Raw genomic sequence first — 11,356 nt, 5'->3', positions numbered from 1 at the left:
TCCACAGAGGCGTCACCCAAGGCCCCCGGCACTGGCTGTCCCCTCAGGTTTGCCCTGGATGAGCGGACAGCTCAGTAGCGGCTAGCATCTACCTAGACATTTACAGGACTTGTGCGGCTTCATAGATTAACTGAAGCCCCTGTGAGGTCTGGGTCCTGGGAGCCATCTGATGAAGGGATGGCAGATCTAGTGGTGGGAAAAAGGGGAGGATGAGGGGATGGGGGACAGGAGGGGACGAAGGTGGAGAGAGGGGACAGGAGGAGCTGGGGGGACAGGAAGAGGTGGGGGGTCAGGAGAAACAGGAGGAGATAGGGAATGAAGGGGACGGGGTCAGGAGGGGATGGGAGGGGACAGGAGGGGTCTGGGGTGGGGAAGGGACGGGGTGGGGAGGGCACAGGAGGGAACAGAGGGGACAGGAATGGATGGGGGACAGGGGCAGGGATGGTGGGGGAAGGGCAGGTGGGGGCCAGGAGGGATGGAGAAACAGGAGGGGACGGATGGGGACAGAAGGATGGAGGAGAGAGAAGCCAGGTGGGGTGCAGTTCACGAGGCCACTGGGTACCCTTTGCTTCACAACCAGCAGGGCTCCACGTGCTGGGGAAACAGCTGTGGCAGAGCTGTCACTGCAGAAGGCAGGAGGCCAGGTTGCTGTGGAAACCTTCACCATGGAGCACCCAAACACCAAGCTGCAGGCCCCATGGATTATTCTGGGGGATCCGACATATGGCCTAGGGCTCCCTCTCCTCTGCATGGGGCCAGGGGGTAGGAAGGACTGCCTCACACACATTAGGTCTGCATGGTTTCTTAATGGAAGCTGCTTCCTAAACTGTACCGGTGGCTTTTAGAGAAGATTAAGTGGAACAATAAAGTAAAAATGAGAAATTCATAGCACGCCTCCATACATGTGCTTAGAGAAATGCAACAGAGGCCTTGTAAATCTGCACTTGTCTGGAGGTGGGTGTGTGTGTGCACACGTGTGCGCACATGCAGGTGTTGCCTGGGGGCAGGGAGATGCGTTGGGGGCGGGGGGCAGCTTGGAACTCGTGTCCTGCCAGGTGTCGGCTGCCCACAGGCCACTCCTGACCACCACAGCACACTTAGCTTAAGCAACTTAGGTTTGCAGCTGAAAAAGCTGTCAATTTTCATTGCAATCAAACTTTTCCTTTGTGCTCAACTTGGTGGCTTGCAAGGTAGCTGGTCAGAATTTCCAGAACAGCACCAAGGAGCAGTGTACGCCACCCCTCCCCAGGGGAGTAATGCCGAAAAGTCCCGGCCCCCAGGCACAGGCTGCAAAGGACCTCTCGGGGGGGGGCCTGGGGGGGCCATTGTCTCCTGGGCCTTGCATGAGTCTCCAGAAGGAAGCTCTCCTGTCTGCCTTGAGTCCCTCCTCGGGCAGAGCCCAGCATCCTCTGCAGCCACCTGGGTTGGGACCAGGGTGGGAGATAAGAAGATGCCCTGAACTTGACCTTCTCTGCCGCTCTGCTGCTATCATAGTCCAGGGTGGGATCAGCACTCTGCTCTGACCCTCCACAAGGAACGGCCCATGCCTCACATAGTAGCTATAGCTGGGAATCCTCTAAGGCTGTGTTGACACCAAGTCCCAGGCATGCAGGTCCTGGTGTGATGGACACTCAGTGAATGAGGCCACCTGTTCTGACCACACAGCTTCACTCCTGCCACTATTACCATGTGACACCGGCTCCATAGATGTTCCTCTGACCAGGGATCAAGGGGGCAAACCACCTACCCACAGAGACACCTTGGGAGACGAGAGGCGTGGCCAGCTGGAGGGCCCAGGACTGCAGAGTCTGAGGGTACCCTGGCCCCAGACCTGCATCCTTAGAGACGTGCTCGTGCAGGTGCCCTGAGCATGGCGGGAGCCCCTGTGCTGACGGGGTGGGTGGTGCATGCACGGCAGGTCGAGCTGCATCAGGGCCCTCCTACTTCCCCACTGCCTGGGAGGCCTGGTCCCTGGTCTGCAACTTGGTCAGTCCGCGTCTGTCTGTCTCACCCAGGGCAGGCCCCTCTTCCTCTTACCCGAAATGGCTTTTCTTCTGGAGCCCCTGCCCTCCCCCCGCCCCATTTCCCGGCAGGAACCTGGACAGAGACCCACAGTAGCTAGGAGCTCAAGATCCCCCCACCCTCGTGGCTGCGACTTCTCCGTGTCCTCAGGGCCTCACAGCGTCTGCTCTGTAGCAGAATATAAATGCTCATGCCTAGGCCTGGAGCACAGGAGTCACTGGGCATCCTGCCTGCTGCTCGTGCAGCTCCCCAGGCTGGAGCACTGCCCACCCCCCACCCACCTCCCTTGCCACTGTGAGCCGTGGCCCAGGAGTCCCACATGGGATCATGTTGCTGTTCAGGCAGCGGACACCGGTGGTTTACTTAAAGTCTGTGGAAAGTACAGGTGTCTTACACTCAGGTTCGAATGCCCACGGAGAGGCTCCAGGAAGAACAAGCACACAAACACCCCATCAGGAAGCTTTCTGCTTGCAAGTGACTGGGGAACAAAATGCCATGGAAATCCAAATGATTGCTGCCACGTGACCTTGTTATGTTTAAAAATACCCTCCCCATCTGTGTGGAAACAAGCTGACCACTCAGCTTCTCCAAGATTGTGACCAGGCAGGGGATGGAGACAGGGGACCAGCCAAGCTTGAGGGTCCTTCTAGCTCCAGACCCCTGACCGCGCACAGCCCTGAGGCTGCTTCAGTGACGTTGGGGCACTCATGTTCACAGCCTCTGAAATCAGCACTGAAGCTCCGCCCACTCCTGGTTCTTCTCCACCATCTGCTGTCAGGAAGAGTCAGATTTCCATCACTCATCTTCCACTGTAGCTCTGGGACACGTGACACTGGGCTCTGCCTGTCCACGTGCATCACTGGGACACGCGGATTCTGTGTCACCACCGTTCCCGAGGCCTGTGTACCACATGGAGCCTTCATACTGTTCCTGGAAACGTGAGGGGCCCGGCCACGGGAAGTGAGTGACTGCTGAGCACACCCCCTAGAGAAGCCCAGGTCAGGGATGGACCAGGGCCTGAATTTGTGACTCTGTGCCTCGAGTGGGCTTCTAACACCTCTGAGCTTCAGTTTCTTTCACTGAGGGAACCATAAGGGCTGTTTGGAGAATGAGGTGCATTTATGAGCCGTGATTGTCTGGCAGTGTTGGGTTTTAGGAAAAACAGACCGTGTTTGCATTTGCCACGACTGGGGTGGCAGCCTGGAGGCCCTGCACAGGGCAGGGGTCCATGAAGGGTGTCTGCTCATCCTGCCTCAAGTCCTGGTTCTGGACCCACAGGAACGGCCACCTGTGCTCTTGCTGGTGGGAGTCCTGAAGGGAGTTTTAACTCCTCAGAATAGGCTTTAACCAACCCCAGCTGCTTGCTGCACCCAGCCTGGGGCTGGTCCGTGTCAGCTGCGGTTTTACCTCTGGTCTCCTTTGGGCAGGGCTGCTTTCATGCTTGGTTGTTCATCTCTGCATGAGAGGTGCAGGCTTCCTTCCCAGGCTGGGGGCAGCCCAGCTGCATGGTATGTTTACAACTCCTCTGTGCCCAAGCCAGCCACGTGATGAGTTCTGGCCACAGAAACTTGAAGGGAATTGACAGGTGCCACTTGTGGCCTGGCAACCACCCTCCAGACCCTTGTCTGCTGGTTTGTGGCCAGGAAAGCCACATGTGGGGCGTGAGGAGCCCGGGACCCTCATCACTGCTGATGGCAGTGTGCCCTGTCCCCACGTGAGCGCCCCAATAACGGGCATGTGAGCTCCACACACTCTCCATTCTCTTACAGTATTGAGATTTCATGGCAGGTCTGCATGGCAGCTTCTAAAACATTTAAGGAGGTGGGGTCTCCCTTCCAGGGAGGGAAGATGCCTCTGGGGGGCTCTGGTCAGCGGGGTGGTGGTACAGCACTTGGAAGGGGCGGGCTTTTGCATGAGGGGACAGAGCCACAGAAGCGTTGGTATGAAGCGCCTGGGACACTAACTCACGTGACCATGAATTCGCCTTAACTAACGGAGGCTGGACCAGGTGGTAGGAGTGGGGCGTGTGAGACCCTGGGTATGCCTGAACGAAGTGCATGCACATGGAGTCCGGTGTTTTGCCTGGAGCTGGGGACACCTCGGAAATGCCAAGGAAGAGCGGCCCTAATTCAGCATCGAGATCAGTGAGTTACCATCCATGAAAACACAGGCTAAGGGAGAGGCAGCTGCTGAGAAGGGCTGGAAAGAGCTGGCTTTTTAAAAACCAACAGACTGTATTCCTACAGCAGTTTCAGATTAGAGGGAACAAAGGACCCCAGTCCTCATCCTGTGTATCCTCTCTTCCCTGCTCTCAACCCCCATTAGTAACACTTTGCATTAGTGTGGTCACGATTATTACAATTGACAAACCAATACTGAAACATTGTCATTAACTAAGGTCTAGACTTTACATGGACAACTCTCTGTGCCTTACATTCTCCGGGTTTGGACAAAAGCAAAATGACATGTACCCACCGCGACGGTGTCCCACAGCGTAGCCTCAGGCCCTGATCAGCCCTTCCTCCCCCAACCCCGGGAATTGCTGATCTTGCTACCGTCTCCACAGTTCTGCCTTTTCCAGACTGTCATGTAGTTGGAATCATAAAGGATGTAGATGTTTCAGATTGGCTTCTTTCACTTAGTCATAGGCATTTAAATTTCCTCCCTATCTTTTCATGGCTTGATAGCTCATTGATTTTTAGTGCTGAGTGATAATGCACTGTCTGGATGCATCAGAGTTTATCCAGTCACCCACAGGACATCTTGGTAGCTTCCAAGTTTGGGGAACTATGAATACAGCTGCTATCAACATTGTGCGTAGGGTTTTTGTGCAGACATATTTTTTTTTTCAGATCATTTTGGTAAATACCAAGGAGCATGATTGCTGGATTATATGATGAGCATATGTTTAGTCTTGTAAGAAAGAGTAACAGTTCCAAGGTGGCAGCACCATTCTGCTTTCCCCAGCAGTAATGAGAGTTCCTGTTGCTTGTGTCCTTATCAGCATTCGATGTTGCTGGGTTGGGACTATGGTTTGCATTCAAACATGCTAGAGTTGCCTATTAGACATCAGTGAGGATTCGAGGGAGACTGCAGGATATGAGTGGAGTTCTGAGGAGATGGTGAAGTTGGCTGTATCAACCAGAGAATCATCAAAAAGTCGATTGCACTTAAAACCATGGGAAGGATGGGGTGACTTAGAAAATAAATGCAAATTGAGAATAGAATAGAAAAGGTCCAAGGATGGCACTCTGGGCACCAAAATAGTTATAAGTCAGAAAGATCAGGAGGAACTAAAAAAATAACCTTTCCCAAAGAGATCTGGCTTAATCTAACCAATTAATAAAACATTGAAAAAGGAGTATTGCTCTGAAACAAAATACCACTTAAGTCTCAGGTGGCAAACATTTTTCGAGACAAGCACTCTGTCCTCCTGTGATCAGTTGAGAGTCAAATCCTTTCATTAAAGAATTCCGGGAATTAAAGTTACCTTTCAAGACGGACTGCAAGGCCCTTCCTTTTTTTTCTAATGCAGTTTCTCACAGTATCTCAGCCACTCAGTGGCTGACCTGGGCTCACTTGGAATCAGATTGTGATCCAGTCACCTTTCTTGGGATTTCTCCTGTCTTCTTGGGGTGATGCTGAGCAGGGTCACGATAAATACCGTTCCTGCGACTCTGGCCCAGGATGAGTGAGCTGTGACGGGGGTTGAGACAAGCCTTCCCTGCAAAACCCATGGCAGTGCCCGCTCAGAGTGAGAATCTTGTGGTAATCAGACACCTCGTCTCTGTCACATCCCACCTCCCATAGCCCTGCAGCCCGAGCTCAAATCATTTCACAGCAAATACGTATATAGCATATTTCTCAGAAACACAGTTCTAGACCCTGAAGATCCAAATATTTAATCAGCAATCTAACCTTTCCACCATGCCTTCCATTATTACAGGACGTTTGTCCTGCTGAGGTTCTGTTTTAGTAGTAGTTTTTAAGAGACTGAATTGTGGTGATTGTGGAATTGAGGAAGGAAATGTTATTAGTTGTAAAAAGGTCACCCTAACAGAAGCATCTCACCTTCACCCAGGAAACCTGAAAGGCCCCACTGAGTTCTGCATGAATCTGGGGGGAGGGTGGGGTGGGGGAAGGTCCCGGGCTGGCAATCCCTACACTTCTGTGGCGTCAAAGAAAGAATAGTCCGACCTGATGAGAACCTGGAGGAAGGGTCTCTACAAGTTTGCAATTTTAAGAATCAAATAAGGTTCTTAAAATTGTTATACTCGTGTAAATAGTCATAAATATAAGAAGTATCCCCTCAACAAAGAAAAAAAAACTATAAAAAATTACCCTGTAGAGATGGCACCCCTGTTACCAGGACTGTGATTTGTGCACAACGAAAACTCAAGGCCCCTTGTTCAAAAACTATGAAGAATCTCAAACAGTGATAGCAGAGTCTAAACAGAGCTGGGGGTTTGCACTGATGGAGGCCAAGCACGTGTGTGGGGGGAGGTGGCGGGGGGCGGGCACAAAAGGTCACAACCAAGAGGCAAACTTACCCCCTGGGCAGTCTCTACCCCTGACTGTCAAGTCAGAAGGCTTTAGGCTGATCAGAGGTAAATTTTCTGTTATTCTACTAAAATGATACAATGTGTTACTCCTTCTAAACTCTGCTCAAAAGCAAAGGATACAGGGCTTTCAAATGAGGTCACAGCTAGTCTCAGCGGGAATCCAGGTCATTCAGTTGGTGAGCATGTTCCCACAGGACAATTTTCTGTCACTGAAGCAAGAGCGTGGAAGTCCCTGCAGTAGTCACATTGGTATTTTCCCTTACGCAGGATATAAACAACTTATACTGAAATATTTCACCTTCCATAATCCCGTATGTCAGCTCTCTCGTAAACATTCATTTCAAAGTTTTCCTTTGTCTTATTTTCTACTTTTTTTTTTACTGATCAATTTGCTTTGCCTAAAGGTATCACCTAGGAATCCTTCGGTTTTAGCACACATTTGGTTTGTGTTTTAGCTACCAGAATTTACTGAAACACACGTTTCGGTTTTTCTTTCTCAGTATTGCTTTTATATTACAAAACATGATTTATCACTATATATCCTGTTGTTGTGGCCAGCAATTTCACAGTGGCTCTAAACTGAATGTGTGTGTGAGAAGGCTGGGTCTGTGGGAGGTGATGGGGTTGTGAGGATGGAGCCCCCAGGATGGGATTAGTGCCCTGAGAACAGAGCCTTCAGGGAGCCCCCAGAAACTCCTCCACCTGAGGACACAGTGAGAAGATACTGGCTAGAACCAGAAAGCAGCCCCGCAGATGCTGAACCTGCTGCGGGGAGCACTGGATCTCACACTTCAGCCTCCAGAACCAGGAGAAGTGAATTTCTGTGGTTTATAAACCTCTCGCTGGGGAGAAGTCTGTTACAATGGGCTGAGAGCAAAGCACAGAGGTTTTTCATTTTTCTCTCCCAGTCAGTAGACAGCTACCTTGTATCTAAAGTCGAGGTTTCCTACTGGACTTCCGATGCCTCACAGGACACTCACAGACAGGACAGGTGTGCACGCTGGGCGGAGGGAAGTGTCTGGTGTGGCACACAGGCTGACTCATGGGTGCTGTGCTCTGACACTGCTGGAGTGGCTGGGCTTGACCCCTGGTCCCCAGCCCCTCAGAGACTGGGGTTGGCTGAGATTGGGCTGCATGTAGGAGGCAGCCTTCACAGGGGTCTTGGGAGCAGGGTTGTAATGTCCTTCTTGCCACTTCCTCTGCTACGGTTATTGACTCCCCCAAAGATCTAAAATTTTCAAGGTCAAGTTCAACTTCTCTGGATCAAGTTTCACAAATTATAAGTTAGTGACACCCAAAGGAATCCAGTGCTAGGAAACTTCCTGATGAGACAAGCGGGCTGCAAACCATGACTTGGGCATAAACAAAGCCTCCATAAACAGAACCTCAGATAGCGTATGGCACGACGAAAAGTAAGAGGTAGTTTTGTGCAACTTTTTCCACTGGTCCACCAGGAACCAAACATCCTGTGTGTACTAGTGAGGAAATACAACTGGTATAATTGCAGTGATCTGCATATGAGTTATGCTCTCTTGCTTTTACTTAAGACTGGCATTGCACTGTGCAAAGACAAATGGTAACATCCATGCTGGTAACCAAAATTTAAACCTAAATTTAGGTTACATTTAAAATCTTTACCTAGGATGACACTAAAGAGGAAGTAAACAGTAAGAGTCACGGGACTGGAAAAAGGCAAAGCCTTGATACCTCAGTACTTTTAAGGGTGCTTTTCCTGCTTATTGAATAAGCAGCCCCATTTTCCCTTCGGCACTGGGCCTGAGACCTGGGAGGGCAGACGCTCATGTTCTCCTGGGCCTTACAGCTCTCACTGGTCAAGACGGCCACGCACTTGTGACCTACACTGTGATAAGCAGCACGAAAGGGCCAGGTCAGGCTTCTGTGATGAGAAATGAGCTAAGTCTACAGAGATCCTTGGGAAAACTCCAAAGGGAGATTGGGCAAAGCTCGACACTGATTGGGCAAACCTTTCTCAAGAAAACAGGCCTGCGTGTGGCCATTTTCACTGGCAGGTGTACACACCAAGGTTGCTGCAAACTTTCTGCCCACCTGCCCACAAACCAGCCTTGCTCAGGGCTCCTCCACTCAGGCTCTCTAGGCTCATGTGTCTTCCTAGACCATTTAGGGAGAGATCCCCGCTGTGGCCCAAATGGAAAAAAGAATATGGTAATAAGGTTTAATTTGGGCTGAGCTGGCAGTTTATGCACACAAAGTCTGCACAAAAATCAGTTCATCGAGCACCTCAAATCTTGGAACAGTAGAGGATAACAAAAGCTGTTTAAATGATACAGCGCCAGCGTTTCCTGCAGGGCTCAGCTGCAAGGGCTAGTGTTCCCTGGAGAACGAACACACCTTCATGTGAATACAGCTGCAGGATGGGTTTGATTACTCTATAAACTGTTTGGTCACTGCCTTGGTTTGAGACCATTTATGTTACTGCTAATTGCAGAAAGGAAGTAGGTCAGCTTCTTACCTCGTTTCGGGCTGTCGAGAAAAGTTTTGTTTTAGGTATTACAATTCGTACTTCTCTCTTCAATGGTGTTTTAAGAAGACAGAAAAAGAGAAATCTACCTGCTCAAGTGTCTTGTAAATATTAATTCTCAATAATTAAAGAACTGATGAAAGACTAAAAACAATGCAGCTAGGTAAGCGGGAATTAATCCCCATCAAAAGGAATTTTTGATACAATAACATTTTTGTTTCCCATATCATAACACTTAAAAAGACACCTGTGTGGAAAATGGATATAATATTGTGCCTTAAATAATTTTACACTTGTAGCAATGTTAACACTTAAGATGATAGCAGAAGGCTGTGCTTGTTGTCGACACAGAAACATGCGGAATGAAAGCTACGGTGAGACAATGACGAGGACATAAGATCACTTTGAGTCTTAAAAGGGCGACTGTAGCACCATCTCTTAGAGTTTTGTAGGGTGGAAGCAGGGCTGAGTTCACAGTCAGTGCAAATGCACAGGGGAGAGAAAATGAACACACTCTCTGAGACAAGGGTCTGTCATTCCACAGAAACTTTCAGGCCTTGGAGTCACAAACATCTCTTGATCTGGGGCCCAGACAATGGTTTGTCCTGATCTGAAAAGGTTAAATAAGGCTCAAATGCGGTACAAGTGCAAATAGTGTGTACTGAAGCCACAGAGACAGGAGACGGGTCCTGCGTCCTTCACAACACTTGTCTGATGAACCTCAAGGACCCTAAAGCCCAGACACACATCAGGACAGGTACACAGTCAGTTGGCCAACAGAACTGAATTCACATAGAGATTCAGTGCGTCCTTCACGCTGCTGAAACCTGTTAATCCGATAGCGGGACAACTGGGCTTTTGGAAGGACGCAGGGTGTCAACAGTACACAAAGTTACGAACTGTGGTCCCCGAGAAGCTGTGCGCTGCAGACTGGTGAGGTAAGGGATGAAACATGCCATGAGACTTTTCTCCCAGAGGGTTCAATCAAAGCCATCCCAGGCTCAATGTAGCAACTTGATAGCTGAGCAGAGGCTGCAGGCTGGGTTTTGCGGACAGGTTTGTGGATGTTCCAGAAAGCGGCAGCCTAAACCCAACTGTAGTAACGACCGTCTCAGGGTGACATGGTGATATGGACATGTGCATACTGCACAGTGGCCCTGCCCTACAGGATGCACCTGCCTGGACAGAGTCATGCCCCATCCACAGGTGAGCTGGGAGCCCCCAGTCCCCAAATGGGCACTGGCTGAGCCCTCACAGTGGGGAGGCTGTGTGTTATGGCTGCTTTAGAGTCTGTAAGGTTTTTGGTTTAATTTAACACAACCAACATGTAGTAGGCACTGTTCTGCAGGGCACGGAGGGGAAACCAGTGAACATTTTAATAAAAGAACTCTACCTTCAATGAGTTCATTGTCTGCCAAGTGAGGCAGACATGGAAAATAATTATAACTAATAATTACCATTATGCATTGTGACAAATGAAACAACCATAAATCTACATAAATAGATGAGAATTAGAAGGGAGCGATTAACTCAGCCTCAGAGACGATTCTCGTATAGTAACCTCTGACCCATGCTTTTGGCGAAGAAGGGAGTTTTCCAGGGTAGAATGGGGGCATCATTCCAGGCTAAGAAGCCGTGAGTGTTGAGGCCGAAGATGTGCTGCTGCATTTCCCAGGCTTCCCCCACCGTTAAACATCCTGACTTGCCTCTGTTGTATTTATCCTGCTCAAAGATGTATATTTTAAACTTGGCATTTCAATGTTTTTCGTTATGCTTGGTTTTTAACTGGAATTCTATTTTATAAAAAATGAAATAGTCTAAACTCCTGTTAAATTATGTACATATGAAGTAGTTAACGGCTATAAACTGATTCAAAACACAAGGCTCACCTGACATTAAGGCACAGTCTCTGCTAACCTGAAGGGCACAGTTACACTTTCTAGTGTACAGAATGAGAATACAGTTTGAGGTTTATGCTACATTTTATGCCATGAAATAAATGAAAATGCTTGCATTTACTGTGTCCATTTGCTTAATTACTTTGGAATCTAAAGAATGGGCCTAAGAAAATTGACTCTATAAACAGAAAATAAAAGAGCCCCTACTTTACAGAACTCAGCTAATCACTAAGTACAACTATTTACACTCCCTCTCCCTCTCAGAATTCTGAAGCCAGAGAACCGCTAAATTTTAGATTTTATAGACAAGGAAATGCAGTCCCAGAGAAACACCATCAGGTTTGTACATGTTTTTAAACATTCTGAAAAGAGCC

At 49.3% G+C, this 11,356-nt stretch overlaps 1 protein-coding gene across 17 annotated transcripts in view; it reads right to left on the bottom strand.

The window, feature by feature from the left end:
• The window catches only part of DLGAP2 (DLG associated protein 2), a 666,739-nt gene that overhangs the window by 227,392 nt on the left and 427,991 nt on the right, over window positions 1–11,356 (bottom strand). The gene's annotated exons all lie outside the window — the stretch shown is intronic.

The sequence above is a fragment of the Sus scrofa genome, chromosome 15, assembly GCF_054392235.1.
Source record: "Sus scrofa isolate SSC_HxYL_T2T_F1_AM1 chromosome 15, Sscrofa_HxYL_maternal_Yorkshire_Landrace_v2.0, whole genome shotgun sequence".
NCBI classification, from domain to species: domain Eukaryota; kingdom Metazoa; phylum Chordata; class Mammalia; order Artiodactyla; family Suidae; genus Sus; species Sus scrofa.
Note: the sequence above shows the minus strand (reverse complement) of the source record. Positions and strands in the feature narration are given on the sequence as shown.